Below are 20,837 nucleotides of genomic sequence, written 5' to 3'. Positions count from 1 at the left end.
CAAGGAACAGAGAAATTCAGGCAGCCACCTTGTGAAAATGCCATAGCACCTTTGATTCACAAACAACCATGTAATTACCTTCTTGGCTGCCATCGATTTCATTCCAAGAGCTTAATAAAGCAACAGTCAATTTGACATTAAGCAGTTCTCTTTAAATGTTTTTAATAGTCATAGCTTGAGTAAGCAAGTCTATAGAAAATCTGGCCTGATTTATATATATATATATTTTCTGCTAAATTCCCTTCCAGCTATTCCACAAACTTTTTAGATTTGGATGGAAAATGTGAAAAATGATGTCACTTGGAATTGTAAACTAAACCACATAGGCCCAAGCAGGAGGAAGGACCCTGGGTAAATTTTACATCTATTACACAAATCAATAGGACTTCTTCCAACCCCAAGTGGTGAATGCAATATTTATGTCAAGGCCATTCTGAATATATGATGGAATGTAAACCAACAAGCCAATCCCGTGCTTGTTTATTAAGAAATAACCCCCACTGAGTTCAATGGAACTTAGTCCCATGCATTGTCCAATCTAAGCATTTGTAAGTTCCACTGGTTTTAATGTGTGAGATAGCTTTGAAATCTACATGAGATAAAAAAAAAACCAGTGTACTCTTTTATCTGCACAAAGAGCATGGATCACACTTAAGTTTTTCCCCAGGCCTCTGCAAATCCTCAAAGAATGCCAAAACATTACTCTTTATGTGTAAATGTTCTGGAAGAGGAAACACATCTTGAGAAAAGCTTTTTACATTCCCAAGCAAGATGATGAAACCAGCAGCTTTAGTCTCCGCGCGTTTTGAAAAGCTTGCAATAACTACACACAGCCCAAGCACCTTTTGCATCTGGAAGAAAGGAACACATTCATTTGCTGAAAATCCAGCTCATGTCTAAAGTGACACTTTTATTTTCAGAAACTGTTTTGTGGCTAAAAACAGCCACAATGCTACTTTCTAGAAATGTCCTGGCAATCTCATATTGCAAACTGCTGTGATAACTCAAAGCATATTGAAGGGAAGGCACTCTGTGTTGTCATTGCAATTCTCTGCCAGGGGTGGGAGTGGGGATTACATTAAACTAAGTGATTATCAGAGTCCACAGAAATAGCAAATGGAGCCAAGTGCTCTAATACACGCTGCCATTGCAGGGGGCTGGATGGTGGAATGCAAGAAGGAAATCAGCCATCACCTTTAAAAGGACCATGGTTTTATTCCCCCACAATAATCTTGAAATCACGGGCATGGTGAGGGGGGTGGGGGCAGTTCGCCCCGGGTTCCAGGGGAGGGGGGTGACACTTGGGCCAGCCCCGCCCCGCTGGCGGGCCCTGAGCAAGCCGCGGAGCCAAGCCGCTCCACCCCACGGCCCTTCCGGGGTCTGCCCGCCAGCGCCGCTATGGGGCTTCCCCACGCGATCGGCGGCTCATGGGGCTGCCCCGTCCGTGCTGCTTAATGCCCGTGGACTGCACATGCCCGGATTTCCAGGCATGTGTCGGGGTGCCTCCACGCAGCAACGCTGCCCTGGGCGCCCAAGAGGTTTCCTATGCCCCTGCCTGAAACACAGGCAAGGATGAGATAGTTGTACTGCTTTATATGACCGGCACAATGTTTCTTCATGAACATCATGGCTAAGAGGGCTTGCAATTTATGTCCTTCTAGTCTAAACCCAACCATCTTTCAGAAGAACCTAAGAGCTCTGCTGCATCAGGTCAGTGGGCTATCTAGTCCAGCACCCTGTTCTCACAAGGGCCAACCAGAAGCCCACATCCAGGACCTAAGTTGCAACAGTACAGAAACTGGTATTCAGAGGCATAGTCCACTGCATCACACTGCTCTGAGCATCATATCTCTGAAAACCAGTTACTGGAAACAACAGGAGAGGAGAGTGCTATTGCCTTCAGGTTCTGCTTGCAGGCAGTGGTGCCACAGGGTGCCACTGAAATTTGAGAGCCCAAGGTCCACCACTGCCTGCATGGAGAACCTGAAGGCAATAGCACTCTCCCCTCCTGTTGTTTCCAGTAACTGGTTTTCAGAGGTTTACTGCCTCCGGCACTGGTTGGCCTTTAGCTTGATCTGGCTGGGGCTCTTCCTGTGTTCTGACCAGGGCCTTTTTCTTAAAGTCCTCAGACAACCGCCAGCCTCTCACTCTCTGTTCATTTTTTAAAAAATTCTGGATGCCTTATGGGGTTCATTTTTATTTGCCTATTTAATATATTTGTATACTGCTTAACACTGGTCCCATCACCTCCTGGCAAACAGAAGGGGAAGAAATGGAGGCAGTGAGAGATTTTACTTTCTTGGGTTCCATGATCACTGCAGATGGTGACAGCAGTCACGAAATTAGAAGACGCCTGCTTCTTGGGAGAAAAGCAATGACAAACCTAGACAGCATCTTAAAAAGCAAAGACATTGCCTTGCCAACAAAGGTCCGTATAGTTAAAGCTATGGTTTTCCCAGTAGTAATGTACGGAAGTGAGAGCTGGACCATAAAGAAGGCTGATCGCCGAAGAATTGATGCTTTTGAATTATGGTGCTGGAGGAGACTCTTGAGAGTCCCATGGACTGCAAGAAGATCAAACCTATCCATTCTTAAAGAAATCAGCCCTGAGTGCTCACTAGAAGGACAGGTCCTGAAGTTGAGGCTCCAGTACTTTGGCCACCTCATGAGAAGAGAAGACTCCCTAGAAAAGACCCTGATGTTGGGAAAGATGGAGGGCACAAGGAGAAGGGGACGACAGAGGATGAGATGGTTGGACAGTGTTCTCGAAGCGACTAACATGAGTTTGGCCAAACTGCGAGAGGCAGTGAAGGATAGGTGTGCCTGGCATGCTCTGGTCCATGGGGTCACAAAGAGTCGGACACGACTGAACGACTGAACAACAACAACAACAATACTGCTTAATCCTCAAAACAGTCTCCAAGAGGTTTACAAAAAAATGCAAATACAATATTTATAACAACGAAACTGACAAGCTACAATATAATGCAATGTAATACGGTATCAAACAGAACGGCAACAAAACCCTAAAAAGCAAAAAGTGAGCAGCACATTTAGAAACATCTTTAGGGTCATAAGATGTTGTTGGGGCATGCCCTGAACTGATTGCCTGCTTGGTCCATTGTCTTACAGCCGGTGAGAGAATCTAATTTGGAGTTAATTTATGTGTTTCATATCAGTAATTTAGGTACTGAGCAGGCCTTTTCCCAATGGCTTCCCAGAAATGTGAGACAACCACCACCACCCGCCAATAATCTTTTTTTTTCTAAATCCTGCCGTCCTCAAAAGAATGCGATCAATAAGCATGTGAAATGTAAAGCAAACATCACGACTAGCCTACCAGTGTTATGTCTTGTACCCAGCTGTGAATGACCCGTTGCTTATCAAAGTACAAATGGTTAAAGTAAATATTAAACTAAATTCTTCAGATTCCATTCGCCTACAGGGTTGGCACCTGTAGCTTCACCTGATTTATAAGCACTAACAAAAGTCAGTGGGGAAGGCACCACCTCCTGGGCCAGACTGGACATTCAGGGGGAACCTAACTACAGAAACCTGAGTATAATGAATGGAAGGAAACTGATAGTGATGGTGAGTACCGGTACTTAACCCTCCTCCCACCCAGCACTTCTCCCCTGCATTCCACCTCCACAGCTGATTTTCTCCTAGCTATTACTATTACTACAATTTATTACTCATTGTTCATCCCCTGGTCCCAGGTCAGGTTATAGCAATTAAAACACAATGTTAAAAACAGTTTAAGGCAACTTAAATTTACAGAAATAAAGGAGGGGAGGTTCCTAAACAATGACAATACACTACATTACAGAGAAGTAGTGAGTAGGAGAAGGGTGAAGCACCATTTCCTATTTCCCTTTCCTCACTAGTTTTTGTTTAGATTAGAGTTTCCTAAACTTGGGTCTTCAGGTGTCTTTGGGACTACAATTCTCATAATCCTGACCGCTGGTTCTGCTAGCTAGGGATGATGGGAGTTGTAGTCCAACAGCAGCAGCTGGAGACCCAAGTTTGGGAAACCCTGGTTTAGATGTTCAACAAATTCCCAGGTTGCCAGTCACAGGTGCTGCTAGATGTCTAATGAAATCAATCTATCTTTTTTAAATTAGTTTTTAATTAAGAAAAATTTAAGTCAATACAATTTATCAAGATTACAGCCAATTACATTTTACCCCCTTTCCCGCTCCCCCACCCCTCCCTCACCCACCCTCTTAGGACTTCCCTCAGCTCCCCTATCTGATTTGTTTATTCATACTGTTTCTGCATGTGATACAATTGTACATATCATTTCCCTGTTGTTCAAATTTTACTAATAAAAAAATTGTGTATGTTTATTCAAAACCTGCCAATGAATCCAAGTCTCATTGTTGTCTTTTCAAGTAATTTGTAAAAGGTTCCCATTCTTCCTTAAAGTCCCGACTGTCCTTCTCACGTAGTTTGTATGTTAGTTTTGCCAGTTCCGCATAGACTACAGAGATCTATTGAAAGATCAAGAAGGTGAATGGAAATTAAAAGAATATGAGGAAATAAAAGGGTATGTTCAGAGTTGGTTACATTTGTTGTTGTTCAGTCGTTCAGTCATGTCCGACTCTTTGTGACACCATGGACCAGAGCACGCCAGGCACCCCTATCCTCCACTGCCTCCCGCAGTTTGGCCAAACTCATGTTAGTAGCTTCGAGAACACTGTCCAACCATCTCATCCTATGTCGTCCCCTTCTCTTTGTGCCCTCCAGCTTTCCCAACATGAGGGTCTTTTCCAGGGAGTCTTCTCTTCTCATGAGGTGGCCAAAGTATTGGAGCCTCAACTTCAGGATCTGACCTTCCAGTGAGCACTCAGGGCTGATTTCGTTAAGGATAGATAAGTTTGATCTTTTTGCAGTCCATGGGACTCTCAAGAGTCTCCTCCAGCACCATAATTCAAAAGCATCAATTTTTCGGCGATCAGTCTTCTTTATGGTCCAGCTCTAAGTTATTCAAGCCCCTTCGAAACAACAAGGCAGTGATCCATGAAGGAGTTGGTTACATTATAGACAACTAAATGAAATGTATAAGGAAGACAACAGAAAAGGGTTCAGTTACACAATTTCTAGATTCCAGAAAGAGGTGGTAGAAGAAAATGTGAAGTTACTGAAGAAAGCTTACAGTATTTTGTTGGAATGGGAAACAAAAGATGAAGAGGTTAAATCGGTAATGATTAAATGGGCACAAGATTTTGGGCATAATATACAATTTGAGGACTGGGAAAAGCTATGGAAATTTACAGATTGTTCTTTGTTGAAGGAAAACTATATGAAAATAATGTATAGATGGTATATTACACCAGTCAAAATGGCAAAAATGTATAAAACTGGGTCAAATATATGTTGGAAATGTAAAGAAAAAGAAGAGACCTTTTATCATATGTGGTGGGAATGTAGAGAAGTTAAAAAAATACTGGGAAATGATTTATAATGAATTTTTAAAAAATTGTTTAAAATGACTTTTGTTTAAAAAAAACCCGGAAGAACTTTTATTAGGGATTTTAGGCCAAGATCTGCCAAAGAAAATAAAGAACTTATTTATGTATGCTACAACTGCAGCAAGGGTTTTTCCAGCGCAGGGATGCAAGATGGAAGAAATACCAACGAAGGAACAATGGCAAGAAAATTGATGAAATCAATCTATCAATCACATGCAGAGGTCCTGGGAAACATAACCACTAATTCTAGTCCTGCCACAGGCACAGTGCCTGCTTGTAGAGGGATCCACCCACCCCCCTTTTGCACATGGACAGTTTGCCAGTTGAGCTTGCATTCCTTAATTCAGTGGAAAAAGGAAGACAAGAGAGGGAGATGCATGGTCAGGGGTCCCTTTACCTTTACCTTTACCTTTACATTTACCATCTCAGATTACAAATAAGGAATACAGTGGTACCTCAGATTACATACATACGCTTCAGGTTACATACTCCGCTAACTCAGAAATAACGCTTCAGGTTAAGAACTTTGCTTCAGGATAAGAACAGAAATTGTGCTCTGGCGGCGCAGCGGTGGCGGGAGGCCCCATTAGCTAAAGTTTCTTCAGGTTAAGAAGAGTTTCAGGTTAAGCAGGGGCAGAGCAAGGGGGTGGAGGGCTGCCCCGGGTAGTGCCCTGGGGGGGTGACACTCGGGGCGGGGCCTCCAGCCAGCGGCAAAGAAAGCCGCTGAAAGGGGGCCTTCCCCCTTTCAGCAGCTTTTTTCACCGCTGGGCTCACTGAGTGGAGCCGGGGTATGGAGAGGGGCGGGCCAGCGAGGAGGGGTCTCACCCCTCCTCGCTGGCCCGCCCCTCTCCATGCCCAGCCAGCGGTGAAGATGTACTGGCTGGGCTCCCGGGGAATGGAGACGGGCGGGCCAGCGAGAAGGGGTGTCACTACGCGACTCCGAGTATATTTCACTGTGCCTGTGCCATCAGCTGCCCAGGTGCAAACCGTTGACAGACTGACTAGAATGCAAACAGCCGCAGCCTGTACAGCAGCAGATTTACTTTGGGCTTTTCTTTACTTTTTGGATTTTTCAAGGTCTGAGGAAATCCAAATTTAGTCAACAAAAGCATGGATGCCCAGAAATCTTGGACTCAGACAGCCTCAGATGCATGGTAAAGTTCAGTGTGGACAATCCCAGAGTCAAGCCATCATTCCACAGAGTTCATGAGGCTTATCTACATAACACTCTGTTTTTCTCGCAGCAAACACAGGTTTAACTGACAATTACCCTCTGGACCCGCCGGCAAACTTTGGTGGTCAGCATCTCTCGGGGCATTTGAAGTCTCAAACAAGATCTTGGATTACAACCTGTCTTTCTGGGCTTTATCTGAACTGCCTGAAGCTAAGGGGTAAATGAGATCCGGTTAAAGACTGCAATCTGGCTATAGCTGGCAATACAAGAAATGGGATACTGTGATCTTGGTCTGGGCAGAATAGCAATTTTCCAGCAGATGTGTGTGTGTTTGTATAATATAATGTGTATAAATATAATGAGTTGTGGTGAAGCAGAAAAATATCCTCTGTCATTACTGCCCAAGAGGCCCAAGCAAGGGAAAATGTGCATATGTCAGTTTCTTAGTCTACACCATCATTTTCACAGACATAAACTACCATAAACTCAGAGCCTTTTGCCTTCCCTCTGATTTCAAACTGAACTCATAAACAGCGCATTTCCTCTAGCAATACACTCTACTGCTCTGCTCTTAATAAAATCCACCCCTACGACAGAGCTAACGAAACCAAGGCATGGAAATTTGTTAGTTTTTAACCGTGAGCCACATTCATCAAGACTGCAGTGCAGGATGAGTTGCATTGCCTTCCTTGTTCCCATCCTTAACTAAGGTCAGTGTAAAACCTTTAACTGGGTCTTTCTGCTTTGGTTTCGGAGGCTGTCTGTCACTACAGTAACTTACAGACATTGTAATGCTGCGCAACAGTGAAAAAGAAGTAAAGTTGTAATATGATAACCAATAATATTAATGTCCAGCAAGGATGAATGAGCTGGAAATAGATGTTTGGACCTAGTGGTCAGAGCCAGTTCAACCATCTAGGCCCAGGCCAACTCCTGGTGATGGGGACTGCAGTCCAACATCTGGAGGACCACAGGTTCCCCATCTGGTAGGGAACAGCCACCTGGATTAGCAGAATCCCAGGGCTGTGGGCTGTGTTAGAAGCCTGTGTCTAGACTCTTACAAACAGGCCTAGACCTATCTTGGTTTTACCAATTCTTTATTCAGCATTTTAGACCTAACCACCTACTGTAGAGTGAGCTTCCCTGACCTCACCAGCAGCTTAAGGAAACACATTCCTGTCCTCTTCTGCTATTACACTGCTTCTAGCATGTCTGGTATTTTATGCTAACTGAAGCTGTGCTTCAGAATCCTCTGATATCATGAAGATGTTGCGGGGGGTGGGGGTGGGGGTGGGGGAGTCCTGTCCCACCTACAGTGGCAAAGGTGCCTGAACCAGTCCTACATGTGATTTAGGAGACAGGGCACACTCCAAACCAAAAAGGCAGCTGCTCTCCGGAGCGGCAATCCTATACCCTCTTTCCTTAGAGCAGGGTTCCCCAAACTAAGGCCCGGGGACTGGATGCAGCCCAATCACCTTCTAAATGTGGCCCGTGGATGGTCTGGGAATCAGCGTGTTTTTACATGAGTAGAATGTGTCCTTTTATTTAAAATGCATCTCTGGGTTACTTGTGGGGCATAGGAATTCATTCATATTTTTTTCCAAAATATAGTCTGCCCCACCCCAAGGTCTGAGGGACAGTGGACCGGTCCCCTGCTGAAAAGGTTTGCTGACACCTGCCTTAGAGTAAGTCTAATTGAACTAAATGGGAATTACTTCTATGGAGGTATGTACAGGACTGCAATCAGCTAAATTCATTGATTTTCATTGGGAGTCAGAAGTCTCCAAGTGTATTTTTTATTGTTATAAACTACTTTTGAATGAACACACACACACACACACGTGTATACACACACACACACACACACACACACACAGAGAGAGACACACACACACACACGCACGTGTATATACACACCCCAAAAAAATCTAGTGTCAATTTTGTACCTAGGATATCAAAATCTCTTAAAATAGTGGGGAAGGGTTATTATACCTCCATTTTGTCCCCAAGCAGTTGCATGATGGATGGCTTTCTCCACATCGCCCAACTCTGCAAACATCCCCCTAAGTGTTTCTGCCTGATCTCTTGCTCCACATTGTGCAGAGTCTGGCAATCACAAACAAATGAAACAAACTGTTCCATTGGTTAAATCGTCCTGCATCCAAAATCAATTGGTCTTCAGAATGCATGTTTCAACTGATATCTATCAATGACTTCTGAAACTATGCAAGGATTATGCAGGTACAGTGGTACCTCAGGTTAAGAACTTAATTGTTCTGGAGGCCTGTTCTTAACCTGAAAATGTTCTTAACCTGAAGCACCACTTTAGCTAACGGGGCCTCCTGCCGCCGCTGCACCGCTAGAGCACAATTTCTGTTCTCATCCTGAACCCGAGGTACTATTTCTGGGTTAGCGGAGTCTTGTAACCTGAAGCATCTGTAACCCGAGGTACCACTGTATTTGGTGGCATTTATTTGTGCAGAAGAGGAGAATGTACAGTATATTGTTATAATAGCGAAACAAGTTTTTTTTTTTAAACGTTATCGTCCAGCAGTCAGAATACTCCAAATTGGCTGAGAATTGAAAGAAAACTCAAGCCATCTTTCTTGGCCATTACCCTGGACATTCAGGCTCTGAGTGGCCTCCAGCATGGTTTCTTGACTGGCTAGGATCCATTATTATATAGCAGCCTCCAGGTCAGAGCATTTTTACTCAAAGCTATTGAGTACTTGGGCCTTGAGCTTTTCTAAGCAAGATTCTCCAGGATTTCAGAGAGGGGACATTCCCAGCCCTACTTGGAGATGCCACCGATTAAAACTGGGACCGTCTTCATCCAAAGCAGATGCTGAACCACTGAACTGTGTCATTCCCTCACAACATTATTGGGGTTATGTTAACAGTATGGAAAACAGGGCGAATAAGGAAGATACAGGGTTATATTCAGCATGGCATCATGTCAGGGACCTCTTAGCACAAGAATTACAGCTCATGCAACAGGACTTCTTCCTCCCCACTCCATGAAACCCCTAAATCTCTTCTGGGTCCTCCCCCAACCCTCTGGAGCACATCTGGGGAGGGCAGGGGATGTGCCACACATTGGGAGGAGGGGAAGTCCCATTGTGCTAGAGGTAATCCTTGTGCTAATGCAACAAGTCAGTGAGTGGAGTAACACCTACAGGTCCCGGGACAGCACACAACAAGCATTAAAAGCACAATTAACAACCAACATTAAAAAAGACATCATTGTCAACAATCAAACAGATAAAGCAAGCACCATGCATTTCATCCTTCCCCAGAGGTGAGCGTGCACTAAAAAGGGAGAGGCATACCAGTTAGCTGTTTTTGTCATTGTGTGCAGCAGCAGCAGCAGCAGCAGCAAGTAAGTAAGTAAGTAAGTAAGTAAGTAAGTAAGTAAGTAAGTAAGTAAATAAATAAATAAATAAAGGAGGAGGGTGGCTTCTGCTGGGATGGCCGATATTGCTACGTGGTTGAGGCAAAGCTTGGCTCTCTGCTTTCTCTGCCAGGGCTCTGAAACAATGGGATCTTTATTACAGGGTGCCTAAATAAATAATACAGCCCTCAAATGCAAGAGAGAGAAAGAGACTTTTATTCTGAAAAGTTCTCAAACCAGAACTGCTTATGGCTTGGAGCATATTTATAATTACTTGGGGTGGTGGTAAGTCTCACTGAACTCATTGGGGCTTCCTTGTGACAGGCACACGATTGCACTGTTAATCGTTTAATCAAATCCAGAAATTAAAAATACACTGGCTGGATAGAACAATAGATAGCCACCATAGTTACATCACACAATGGATGCTCGGCCACAACATGTGTACGACTACATTCCACAGTTCAAGGCTAAGATTACAATGCTCAGTGTGTGGGTGCGTGCTGGCAGTCTCTCAGAATATATTTCATTTTGACCATACAATGATGAATTCCAAAAAAACAGTGACGCTGCACTGAGGGAAGACCTTTGAATGACATTGAGGAAACCAGTAATAATGAGCATTTAGCTCACATGCACAGAGAACCGCAATTGTGTTCATGCATTATCATGGTTTCCGAGAGCAAGGCGGATTCAAAACACTTTAGCCCAAATGCACTTAGAATCCTCTGAGTATGGGAAGGTAGGAAGTGGAATAGGCCCATGCAGAGACATGAGGGGTTGGGTATGGATGCATGCTTCATCACAACTTTAAGCCCACATGTTTTCCAGCCCAAATAACAATGGGGATTCCCCCCCCATGTTATTACCTATACAGTAAGGTAAAGGTAAAGGGACCCCTGACCATTAGGTCCAGTCGTGTCCGACTCTGGGGTTGTGGTGCTCATCTTGCGTTACTGGCCAAGGGAGCTGGCGTACAGCTTCCGGGTCATGTGGCCAGCATGACAAAGCCGCTTCTGGCGAACCAGAGCAGCGCATGGAAATGCTGTTTACCTTCCCGCTGGATCGGTACCTATTTATCTACTTGCATTTTGATGTGCTTTTGAACTGCTAGGGGGGCAGGAGCAGGGACCAAGCAATGGGAGCTCACCCCGTCACAGGGATTCAAACCGCCGACCTGATCAGCAAGCCCTAGGCTCTGTGGTTTAACCCACAGCGCCACCTGGGCCCCATTACCTATACAGTACACACCAACAAATCTGTATTTAGTAGTATCTTAATTCTAACAGGAAAAGGGGCATAGCATATCGCACACCCTGAGATTTGACCCCAAATCCTGAGTATTAAATGATTTCTACTTTAAATGAAAGATTAGTCAAATTCCAGTTCTCCCAGAAACACATAAGCATCTAAGACGGAAAACATATTTTTAAAACAACCTGTTGAAGAATATGGATTTAAGTGAAGCCAGGGTAGGCAATGGAATTTAAACAGCAATCAGTCAGTCAGATTAATGTTTCTGGGAAGAGTGGCTCTTTGGAGGGAATTCTCATCCTATCTTCAGGATTATTATTTTTAGAAAATAGGTCCCTTTCCCCAACCACAGCAGCCATCGTCGTAAACATCACATTTGCTCACTATTGGATCACACGTGTTAAAATGTTGTGATTCCCATGTTTCTTTAGACAGAATGAACTAATAATCCAAATAATAGGTACTGGTGCTCCTGTAAATGGACACTCTTCTTTTGCATAAATCAATCCTCTAGATGGGAGATGAACAACCTTTTTCTGCTTGCCAGGAACATAACTGGCCAGAACCTATATCCCAGTGGTGGGTAGACGTGGAGTAGGTGAGGCCACCCCACTTTCCCCTCTCAGACTTGCTGATATAGCAGCATCAATGTGGATTACAGAAGCTAAAAAAAGACTTGGTGTCTGCTGTAACATCTAGTTCCATTAGTGTACAAAGTGCTCCATTTCCAGGTGAAATGAACATGAGGTCAGTCAGGTGCATTTTTCTTCTTCTTCGTGTAGCTGCATGAACTACAACCTTGGGTCACCAAGCAATCCTTGTTATTATTTTTTTTGACCTGCTTGACTAGAAGTGGGTGGGGTGGGAGAACAGCCTTGCCACTTCCAACTACAATTTAAAAGTCGCAACTTGTTGTTGAAGTCCCCCAAGCGAGAACACTGTGCCAAATATAGAACAGGACATTAAAGTTGTATTACTGTAGCTGGCATGCAAGATGTCACAGCCATTTGAATAGCTGAAGTTTGACGGGCATCTTGTGTCACAGGAACAGGCTCTTACAGGGAAACAATGTAAAATAAAAGAGCCTTGTGGTCTTCTTTCAATGCCTCTTGGGTAGATGTGTCACTTCTGTTCACCACAGGAGCAACTGGGCATCCTAAATCTGCCTCTTGGATGCCGATGTGATAAGAGTCAAACAGCAGTAGCGTGGGTTGGATTTAAACTGGTGGCCTAAAATAAAAATGGACACCATTCTCCAGTCCCCTGAGATGAGGCAGGAAGTGGAATCTACCTGCTCACTTCTGTCCCGAAATCTGAAACTCATTACAAAGTTGAAATTCGGGCCAAGTAAACAAGAGCTAGTGAAAAAGCCAGACCTAAGTTTCTATTGTGCCTGGGCCAGGTTTCTGGTGCCAGGAGATGGATTTATGGGTTACAGGCTGAAATGTAGAAGCTTTGCATGTGTAGCGCACAAGTGGGATTTATTTATTTAATCCCCCAGAAAGGGAAAAAGACAACCACAGCAATCAAGCGCCTTTCTTTGAGCCAAATGAAAGATAATCCAGCCACCACCATGGCTAGGTTTTGTTGTTAAGAGTGGTTGGTTTTGTCATCTTTGCCAAAGCCCAATTTGTGGTCTTTATTTCATCGGTATCAGCTTCAAAACAGGTGTCGATCAATAACCCATATGTGAGGCTCCACTAATAGAATTCCATTTGAAACCCTGCCTGTCAGGATGTAAACCCCATTAATGTCCCTAGCGGATGGTCCCTCAGTAGACCTACAAAGATCCTCTTCTGTTCTTAAGTGCCAGGTTCCTATAAAAAAAGGTACGGTAAAGGACTCCTGGGTGGTTAAGTCCAGTCAAAGGTGACTATGGGGTTGTGGCGCTCATCTCGCTTTCAGGGCAAGGGACCCAGCATTTGTCCACAGACAGCTTTCCAGGTCATGTGACCAGCATGACTAAACTGCTCCTGGCGCAACACAACACCGTGACAGAGACCAGAGCGCACGGAAATGCCGTTTCCCTTCCCGCCACAGCAGTACCTATTTATCTACTTGCACTGGCATGCTTTCGAACTGCTAGGTTGGCAGGAGCTGGGACAGGGCGTGACGGGGTGAGCCCCCATCGCCAGGTTCCTTTACTTTCTTATTGGCATCCCAGGCATGACTGTAAATAACATATTATATCAGGCTCTTCTTGAGGGTACACCAGTGAAATTTCTCTATTGCCAAACATACACACCAAACCGAAAAACTCCAGCTGTTTTCAGATTTTGAAAAAGTACAGCTGCTTTCAGAATTTGGATCATAGTGAAATTTGCATTCCACAAGGAGAGTTTGACCAGCAATGAAGTGATGCAGGGTGGAATACAGATGTCTAGCCTTGTAGTTAATAGATCCACCATATGCAAAAACAATAAATAAAAACGGCTCATGAATTGCAGCCTGCAATGAGCTGCTACTTAAAATGGCCTTCTAATAATAGTGTAAGAAGAAGCTGGGAGAGTTTGGGCACATGCAAATTGAACATTTGCCACCATGAAGAAAGTCTACACCCTTTGTGGATTAAACCAAAATATGAAGAGCATGAGCTCAGTTCGCTTTTAATTGGAAGGCTCCTTAAAGGTACAAATCCCCCAGTAATGCAGAACATGTGCCTGCTGCAAATATGAGGCAGGAAGATGGAATGATCTCTTTTTTGGTGCTACAAAACAAACATTCCTGGTGAAAACTGAGCTCTGAGTGTTTGAAATTCTTACTTGGCATGCAGTTCATACAGTGGTGTAGGAAGGGCATGGCGTAGGGGGCGGTCCGCCCCATGTTCCAGGGGAGGGGGTGACACTCCCTGGCCCCTCTCGCCACTCCCCCGCCGTCCGGCACCCCGTCCGTGTTTCTTTACGGCCAGCCGGGGCAGCCCCACAAGCCGCTGCTCACTCGCCAGCTCGTGGGGCTGCCCTGTCCATAAAGCAGCACAGCCAGGGCAGTCCCATAAGCCGCCACTCACTTGCTGGCTCGCCGCAGGAGCAGCAGCGTCGGCCTGGATACACTACGCATGCCCGGAAATCCAGGCATGCATAGTGCATCCGAGTTGGCGCTGCTGCTCCCGTGGTGACCGAGCGAGCCAGTGAATGAGCGGCAGGTCGTGGGGCTGCCCCAGCTGTAAAGCAGCACGGCCAGGGCAGCCCCATGACCCACCACTCGCTTGCCGGCTCGCCGCAGGAGCAGCAGCGCCGGCCCAGATGCACTATACATGCCCGGAAATCCAGGCATGCATAATGCATCCGTTGCACCGTGACATCACGACGCATGCGTCATGACGCCCCGCCCCCAGGGGGGTGCCTCCGCTCTGCCACTGAGTTCATCCATTTAGGCTTTCTTATACCACCATAGAGTTGATGGCTACCACAGTAGGGTAACATGATTTGGATGGGCCTCTTATGCAAATTAAAAATGAGTACTTTTTTTAAAAAAAAATGATTGCTGTTTTTTAAGGAAAAGGCATACTTTAAAAGACAGTGGACACAGGACAATAAATTTTTGTGGTAGGGTTGTTGGCCAGCATTCCTATTTATTCTGAATGCCACAGTCAATGAGGAAGAAAGCATCATTGTAGCTTTAGCTGTTGTTTGCCAGGAAAAAAATGAAATATAAAACATGATCATGCTGACGGGTTGATGAACAGATTTCTACACAAAAGTAAAAGAGGACCTTACTAAAAACTAGATCTGAATAGTTGGACCCAAGCCCACATTTTATTGAATCTTATGAACCAATGAAAGAGATGCTCACTCAGCAAACCTTTCAGCATGAACACCCCAGTCCAGCAGAAGTTCCAGTGTACGCATGAATCTCCCAGATATGCAAAGGATTCACCATTCATTACAGTGGAACATGTAAAAGGCAACTTTGTTGTTGATTGGGGTAAACATTGCAGAAAATGGACCAATGCTCATTTGTATCAAGTGACAATTTATCTGTAATAAAGATGAGTCCTTGTGTAAAAATCCTGTTCATCCCTTAAGTCAATGCAAGTTTTACTATTAAAATGGACAGCAGTATAGTTTCACCCTGTGTGGTCACTCCAGTTTACCCTCCTTTGGGCAATCCAGCTTTTCCCCAGATGTGGGAGTTGTTTATAAAATACCAGAACAGCATTTATTTACATTTTCATGTATACAAGGAGTACATTAACATTCCACAGTGTTTATTATTTAAAAGCCTTTGGGAGGCCTCTGAAGCCAAAGGGCATCTTTCAGGGATGTCTGCAGACATGGGACCCACCCACAGTTGCAGTTACTTAATTTCCCCACATGCCACTTACCCACATTGACCAAGAAGTCTGCGTTGACCCTCTCTGATCTCACGGCACAAATGGTGATGAAAGGTGGGCAAGGAGTACTGACAACAGAACAATTTAAATCAGAACTATGCAGCCTTCCTTTGCCACACACATTGCCAATGTCATCTGAAATCAAGTAGGGTTTTTAGTGAAGGGAAAAGGAGACACAAAGCAAAATGACACATTCTTGTTTGTTTCCTGACATGCAGATGAAGATACGATCAAAATATGTCTGTTCTGCTGGCCTCAGAAGAACTACACGAATTTTAATTACCTGACAATAGTACCTCAAACTTAACGGAGAAACAAATAAAGGGTCATTCATATCTTGGTTTATTAAACAGAGATATGATCATCTAAAAGCAGCCATTAGGTTCCCAATTCTGGCACAAGAAGTATTCAACTTTCTACTCTTAAAGCAGGAGATGACAATGTCACTGGCATAATTGCATTTGCCCTGGATGAGGCCACATACAAAGAGCAGGAGTACCTGCAACACATTTGCTGTTGTTTCAGATACAGATGGCGAGAAGCTGTTGTGTCCCACAACCCCTCTAACTTGCATGTTAAGGGCTAGCAGAGGACCATAATCCTTGCCATGGTTCAGACCAGGGTTAGTAGTCCTCAAAAGCATCCTATATTCCTGGCCAGCTACAGACCAAACTACACATTACACAGGAGATCCATGCTTCTTACACAAGATCCATGATCATTATGTTGGAGGTACCAATGTTGTTGTTGTTTTTACTTAAAAGCAGGTGTGCATGGGGTGGGGGGTGGGGGTTCAAATTTGATCGGAGTTGTGGTGCTTAACCTTTTCCCCCTGTAGTCTAAATCATACACACCCTCCTTAAATTAGGTTACTTCATCATTTAGGTTGGGAAATTATACAGCATCCACCCCCTAACCCACAGCTCCAATCAAATCTGGAGGCAGCCTTCCCCTGCCAGTTGCTTTTCAATAAAAATAAAACACTGATCAATTCAATCATGGACCTTTCACTTAATTCAAAGTTTGGCCATCACTGCTTCTATACACTGTATATAGCCTTATATACCGACCTTCAGTCAAATGGTTCCCAGAGCAGCTCACAACAAAATACATAGAAAATCAGAAACAAAATGATAAAATCGGGGGGTGGGGTGGGGTGGGGACGACTTCTAAAGACCCCAATAAAGAAACCAGCAATTAAAAATAGCAGATGAAAGCAGATGAAACTCAGAACTTATAAGCCTGGGAAATCTGCACTTCTCTGAATTTTTCAATGAAAAGTTCTCCAACTCACACCCCTCCCCCTCGGTACAATGAAACATATATTACGAGAAAGCGTGCACACAAAAATGCTCATACTAGTAAAACATAATGTACAGAAATGCACTATGTTAGATAAAATAACTTGCAATTATGTGTGTATCCAGCAAAATTGTATGCAAAAACGCATACGAATTTGAATGCTGACTTAAAAAAAAAACTGATGTGGAAATGGGTAGAATTAAACTTAAGAATGGAAAAACAAGGAATTGGTAGAAACTGAAATCGACAGATTTGTCTATCCTTAGCAGGCATGCAAGTCTCCTTGGTTACAGTCTCCCCAACAATGGTGATATCTGTTTCTATTAAAATCATAGTAATTATTTCTAAATGTGCATCTTTACATATAAATTAAGATATGTTCACTTTACGCATCCCTGTGCCTTCTTTTGTTCTTCATTTTTGACAGTGCTTAATTTTGGTCCCATCCCCCTCTTCCTTCTGCAGGCCCATTAATCTGTTCTATGATTTCTCCCAGCCCCCTCAAGCAGATCGAGGGGGCGTAGGGGCGCACCAGAGGAGTGGGGGGAATTTCTATCTCACAAGCAGAAATTGTTATATTAATGGGTAGCTTAATGCCATCCCAGGTCCCATATTAAAATAATTTTATCAACCAGTTAATGAGCTGGTTTTCTGTATGCATTCCAGGGCAGAAATGCCTTTGCTTTCAACCTGTTTAACCTTTGATGATGATGCATTGCTACTGCTATAGCTGTGGTGGGTATTTTTAACCTTTCGTAACAAATGGACTTAAAAATACACTGCTTTTGCAGTTTAATATTTAATATATCCAAAAGTGGGCGTCTAAAGCTTTCTCAGACTCTCAATCATTACTGAAATAACATCCTTGTTAGAAGCCCATACCTCCTATACAAAGTTTCTAACTGAGACCAATATCTTATCTGATGCAATTTAACAATTTTGGTTGTAGAACTTTTTCCAACCATTGTAAAGTCAGTAAAACCTTGAGAATTATAGACTTTGACTGTTTGATTCCTATTATTCCTCTTATGAATTGTATTGTAAGATGGGCGCAAATGCCGAATAAACATCTATCTATCTAATGAGTATTTTGTTTTTATATTCAGTGTTTTATTGCAGTGTTGTGTATAGTGTTATGTATTGTTTAACTTATGTATTACTGTTTGCCACCTTGTCAAAAGAAAATCTAAAAAGCAGGATATAAATTTATTGACTAGAATTTTTTTAAAAATAAAATTTCTCCTTGAGTTTATGCATCTTCAGTGAAACAGGATTAATTTTAATCGTTAATCCCCCAAAAATCTTCCTAATGGGTTTGTGTGGTATTTTTGTATGGTATTTCCACTTGAAAGCAGAACTACATTAAGTGAAATAGGAGATTTTTGAGTATGATTGAAAAGTTCTTAGCTTTTTTAAAAACAAAAAAACAAAAACATTATTACATATCTGTTTAAAGTTTCCTGGGAATGATCACACAACACAGTCACAGATTAAGTCAGCAAGCCTATGTATGCCAACCAGGGAATAAGGCCTATTCCAAAGACAGGGGGCCACTACTAACAAGACCCACAATCTTGTCACTGCCCTCTGAACCCTTGCTGGCTGGAAGCATACAGAGAAGCACCTGTAATGCTGACCACAGGATCCAGGCAGGCTCGTATGCAGAAAAGTTTTCCACAAGGCACAAAGAACCTGAGCCACATAAGGCTTTATAGGTTGACACCAGCCCTTTGAACTGGGCCCAGAAACAAATTAGCAGCCAGTGCAGTACTGGATTTATGCGTTTGGACTGTGTGATTCCTTTCAATAATTTGGCTGCTGAATTCTGCACCACCTGCAGTTGCAGAACCATCTTCAAAGGCAGGCCCACTAAAACATTGCAGTAATCCAGTGGTGAGGTTACCAGGGCACAGATCACTGAAGACATGTTATCCTCATCTAGATAGGCTTGCACTTGGGCTACTAGCCAAAGCTGGTAGAAGGCACTGTTATTCTGCTATAACCTGCTTTTCTCAAAGCAACTACTGTATGAGACTCCTGTATAGGGCCGGCCCACCCATGAGGCAAGGTAAGGCAACTGCCTCAGGCAGCAGGGTCTACTGGGGCAGCAGATCCCAATGTAGATCTTTATTCAGTGCCAGCTGATTCAAGAGGCTAGGTAATAGCCTCTGGAGGCAGGATTCACAGGGGCAGCAGATCCCAATGTCAATATTTCTCCTCACTCCCCCTTGTTCCTGATGTAGACAAGGAACCAGGCAGAGGGCCTTCTCGGTAGTGGCACCCACCCTGTGGAACACCCTCCCACCAGATGTCAAAGAGAAAAACAACTACCAGACTTTTAGGAGACATCTGAAGGCAGCCCTGTTTAGGGAGGCTTTTAATGTTTAATAGATTATTGCATTTTAATGTTCTGTTGGAAGCCGCCCAGAGTGGAAACCCAGCCAGATGGGCGGGGTATAAATAATAATAATAAGAATAATCATCATCATCTCCCCTCGCCCCTTCTTCCCTGGCGAGGAGGGCAGGGTGCCATTTTAGAGCCCACCTCAGTTGCCAAAATGTCTTGGGCCAGCCCTGCTCCTGTATGTAGGCTCTCAGCCCAATGTGGATATTTCTTTTCAAAATTGTGCAAAAGTTTACACAATCTCAAATGGCTAGCCTTTATTCTCTGAAGTTTTAAGTCGAGACAGAGTAGCTGTTTCTACACAGCTCTGCTCATTTCCTTGGCAGCAGGAGGAGAGAATCCCATTAATGGATCCCTGCACCACACAGCTGTAATGGAAAAGGTAACTGCTGCCCTTGCAATTGTTACAAATGCTTTACGAATGAATAATAAAGCTTCCATTTAGCTTCCAACCGGTGCATATTGAGGGAAATGTGGCAAATCTGATGGCCGCAGCCCTGTGCTGACTCCTAAGTGATCCTACCGCAGTCAGTAAAACATCTCTGGAATGAACTAATCCAGGTATAGGGCCAAAGTGGTTCTGAATTTTAGCCTAGCTCATTCCAAATTAATAAAGGACTCTTACTCTAAACAAGGTATAATCTTACTATATAAGGCTAGCACAGACGACATTGCAATTTTTTAAAAAAACTTTTATTCTAATTCTATAAAAGCAAGTCAGCTATAGCTCCAGTACAAATAAAATGAAAACCACAGAATTTCAATGCATTCTTCATCGTTTTCGCCTCCCTTTTCCTGAGGCTTCAAGCAGGAAGACAACTTCCTTGCACTGTTAACATTTTTCACATTAAAAAAATGCAACAAACTGGGTTCAAATGGTCAGTTACACATTTTGCGTCCTGAAGCACCACATCACTGAACTCTAAGAAGAAAACAGAATGCCTTTCTCAATCTCCCACTGGCAGTTTCAAATCCTCCTTCCTTTATAAATCCCATTCATCTTCCCTAATGATATATTGCCTCCAGATGTGTGCACACATAACCAGGAATCAGAACCAATCAATATAATGTCTATACCATGTGTCATCTCCCCCCCCCCCTTCCCCCAAATTTGTTATTTCTAAAGATAGGCTGTCAACAAAAACCGCTCATAATTACCTGCTTGCCATCATTTGGTGCTGCCTCTGTTTTAACTGTACTTCCCAAAGCGGTTGGCTGAAAGAGATCGAGGTTTTGACAGACAGTATTGTTTCCCTTGGAGTGCTGGCAAGTAGCAAAAATGTTGCTGTTATTCCTTTAACTCTCTTCCCACACAGGAGTGCAATTTCCGAAAGCGCAAGTGAGAGAGGACTCGGGTTCTTTTGAGTTTTCTTTGGTTCCCCTAGCTACTTTTAGATCATAAAGGTAATTGGAAGGATTCCCTGTCCAATCATGGGAAAGTAGGTGGGGCTAGAATAATGAACCTGAAACTCTGGCTTCAGAGTAAAAGCGTTTCAGCCTGACCC

At 43.7% G+C, this 20,837-nt stretch overlaps 1 protein-coding gene across 1 annotated transcript in view; it reads right to left on the bottom strand.

The window, feature by feature from the left end:
* The window catches only part of SHROOM1 (shroom family member 1), a 49,548-nt gene extending 28,844 nt beyond the window's left edge, over positions 1–20,704 (bottom strand). The window contains exons 1-2 of the mRNA XM_033140044.1: positions 20,491–20,704; positions 15,618–15,761 (exon numbers count right to left, since the gene is read on the bottom strand). The gene's annotated coding sequence lies outside the window, so the exon portion shown is untranslated. The remainder of the gene's footprint in view (positions 1–15,617; positions 15,762–20,490) is intronic.
* Positions 20,705–20,837: the final 133 nt, after the last annotated feature.

The sequence above is a fragment of the Lacerta agilis genome, chromosome 2, assembly GCF_009819535.1.
Source record: "Lacerta agilis isolate rLacAgi1 chromosome 2, rLacAgi1.pri, whole genome shotgun sequence".
NCBI classification, from domain to species: domain Eukaryota; kingdom Metazoa; phylum Chordata; class Lepidosauria; order Squamata; family Lacertidae; genus Lacerta; species Lacerta agilis.
Note: the sequence above shows the minus strand (reverse complement) of the source record. Positions and strands in the feature narration are given on the sequence as shown.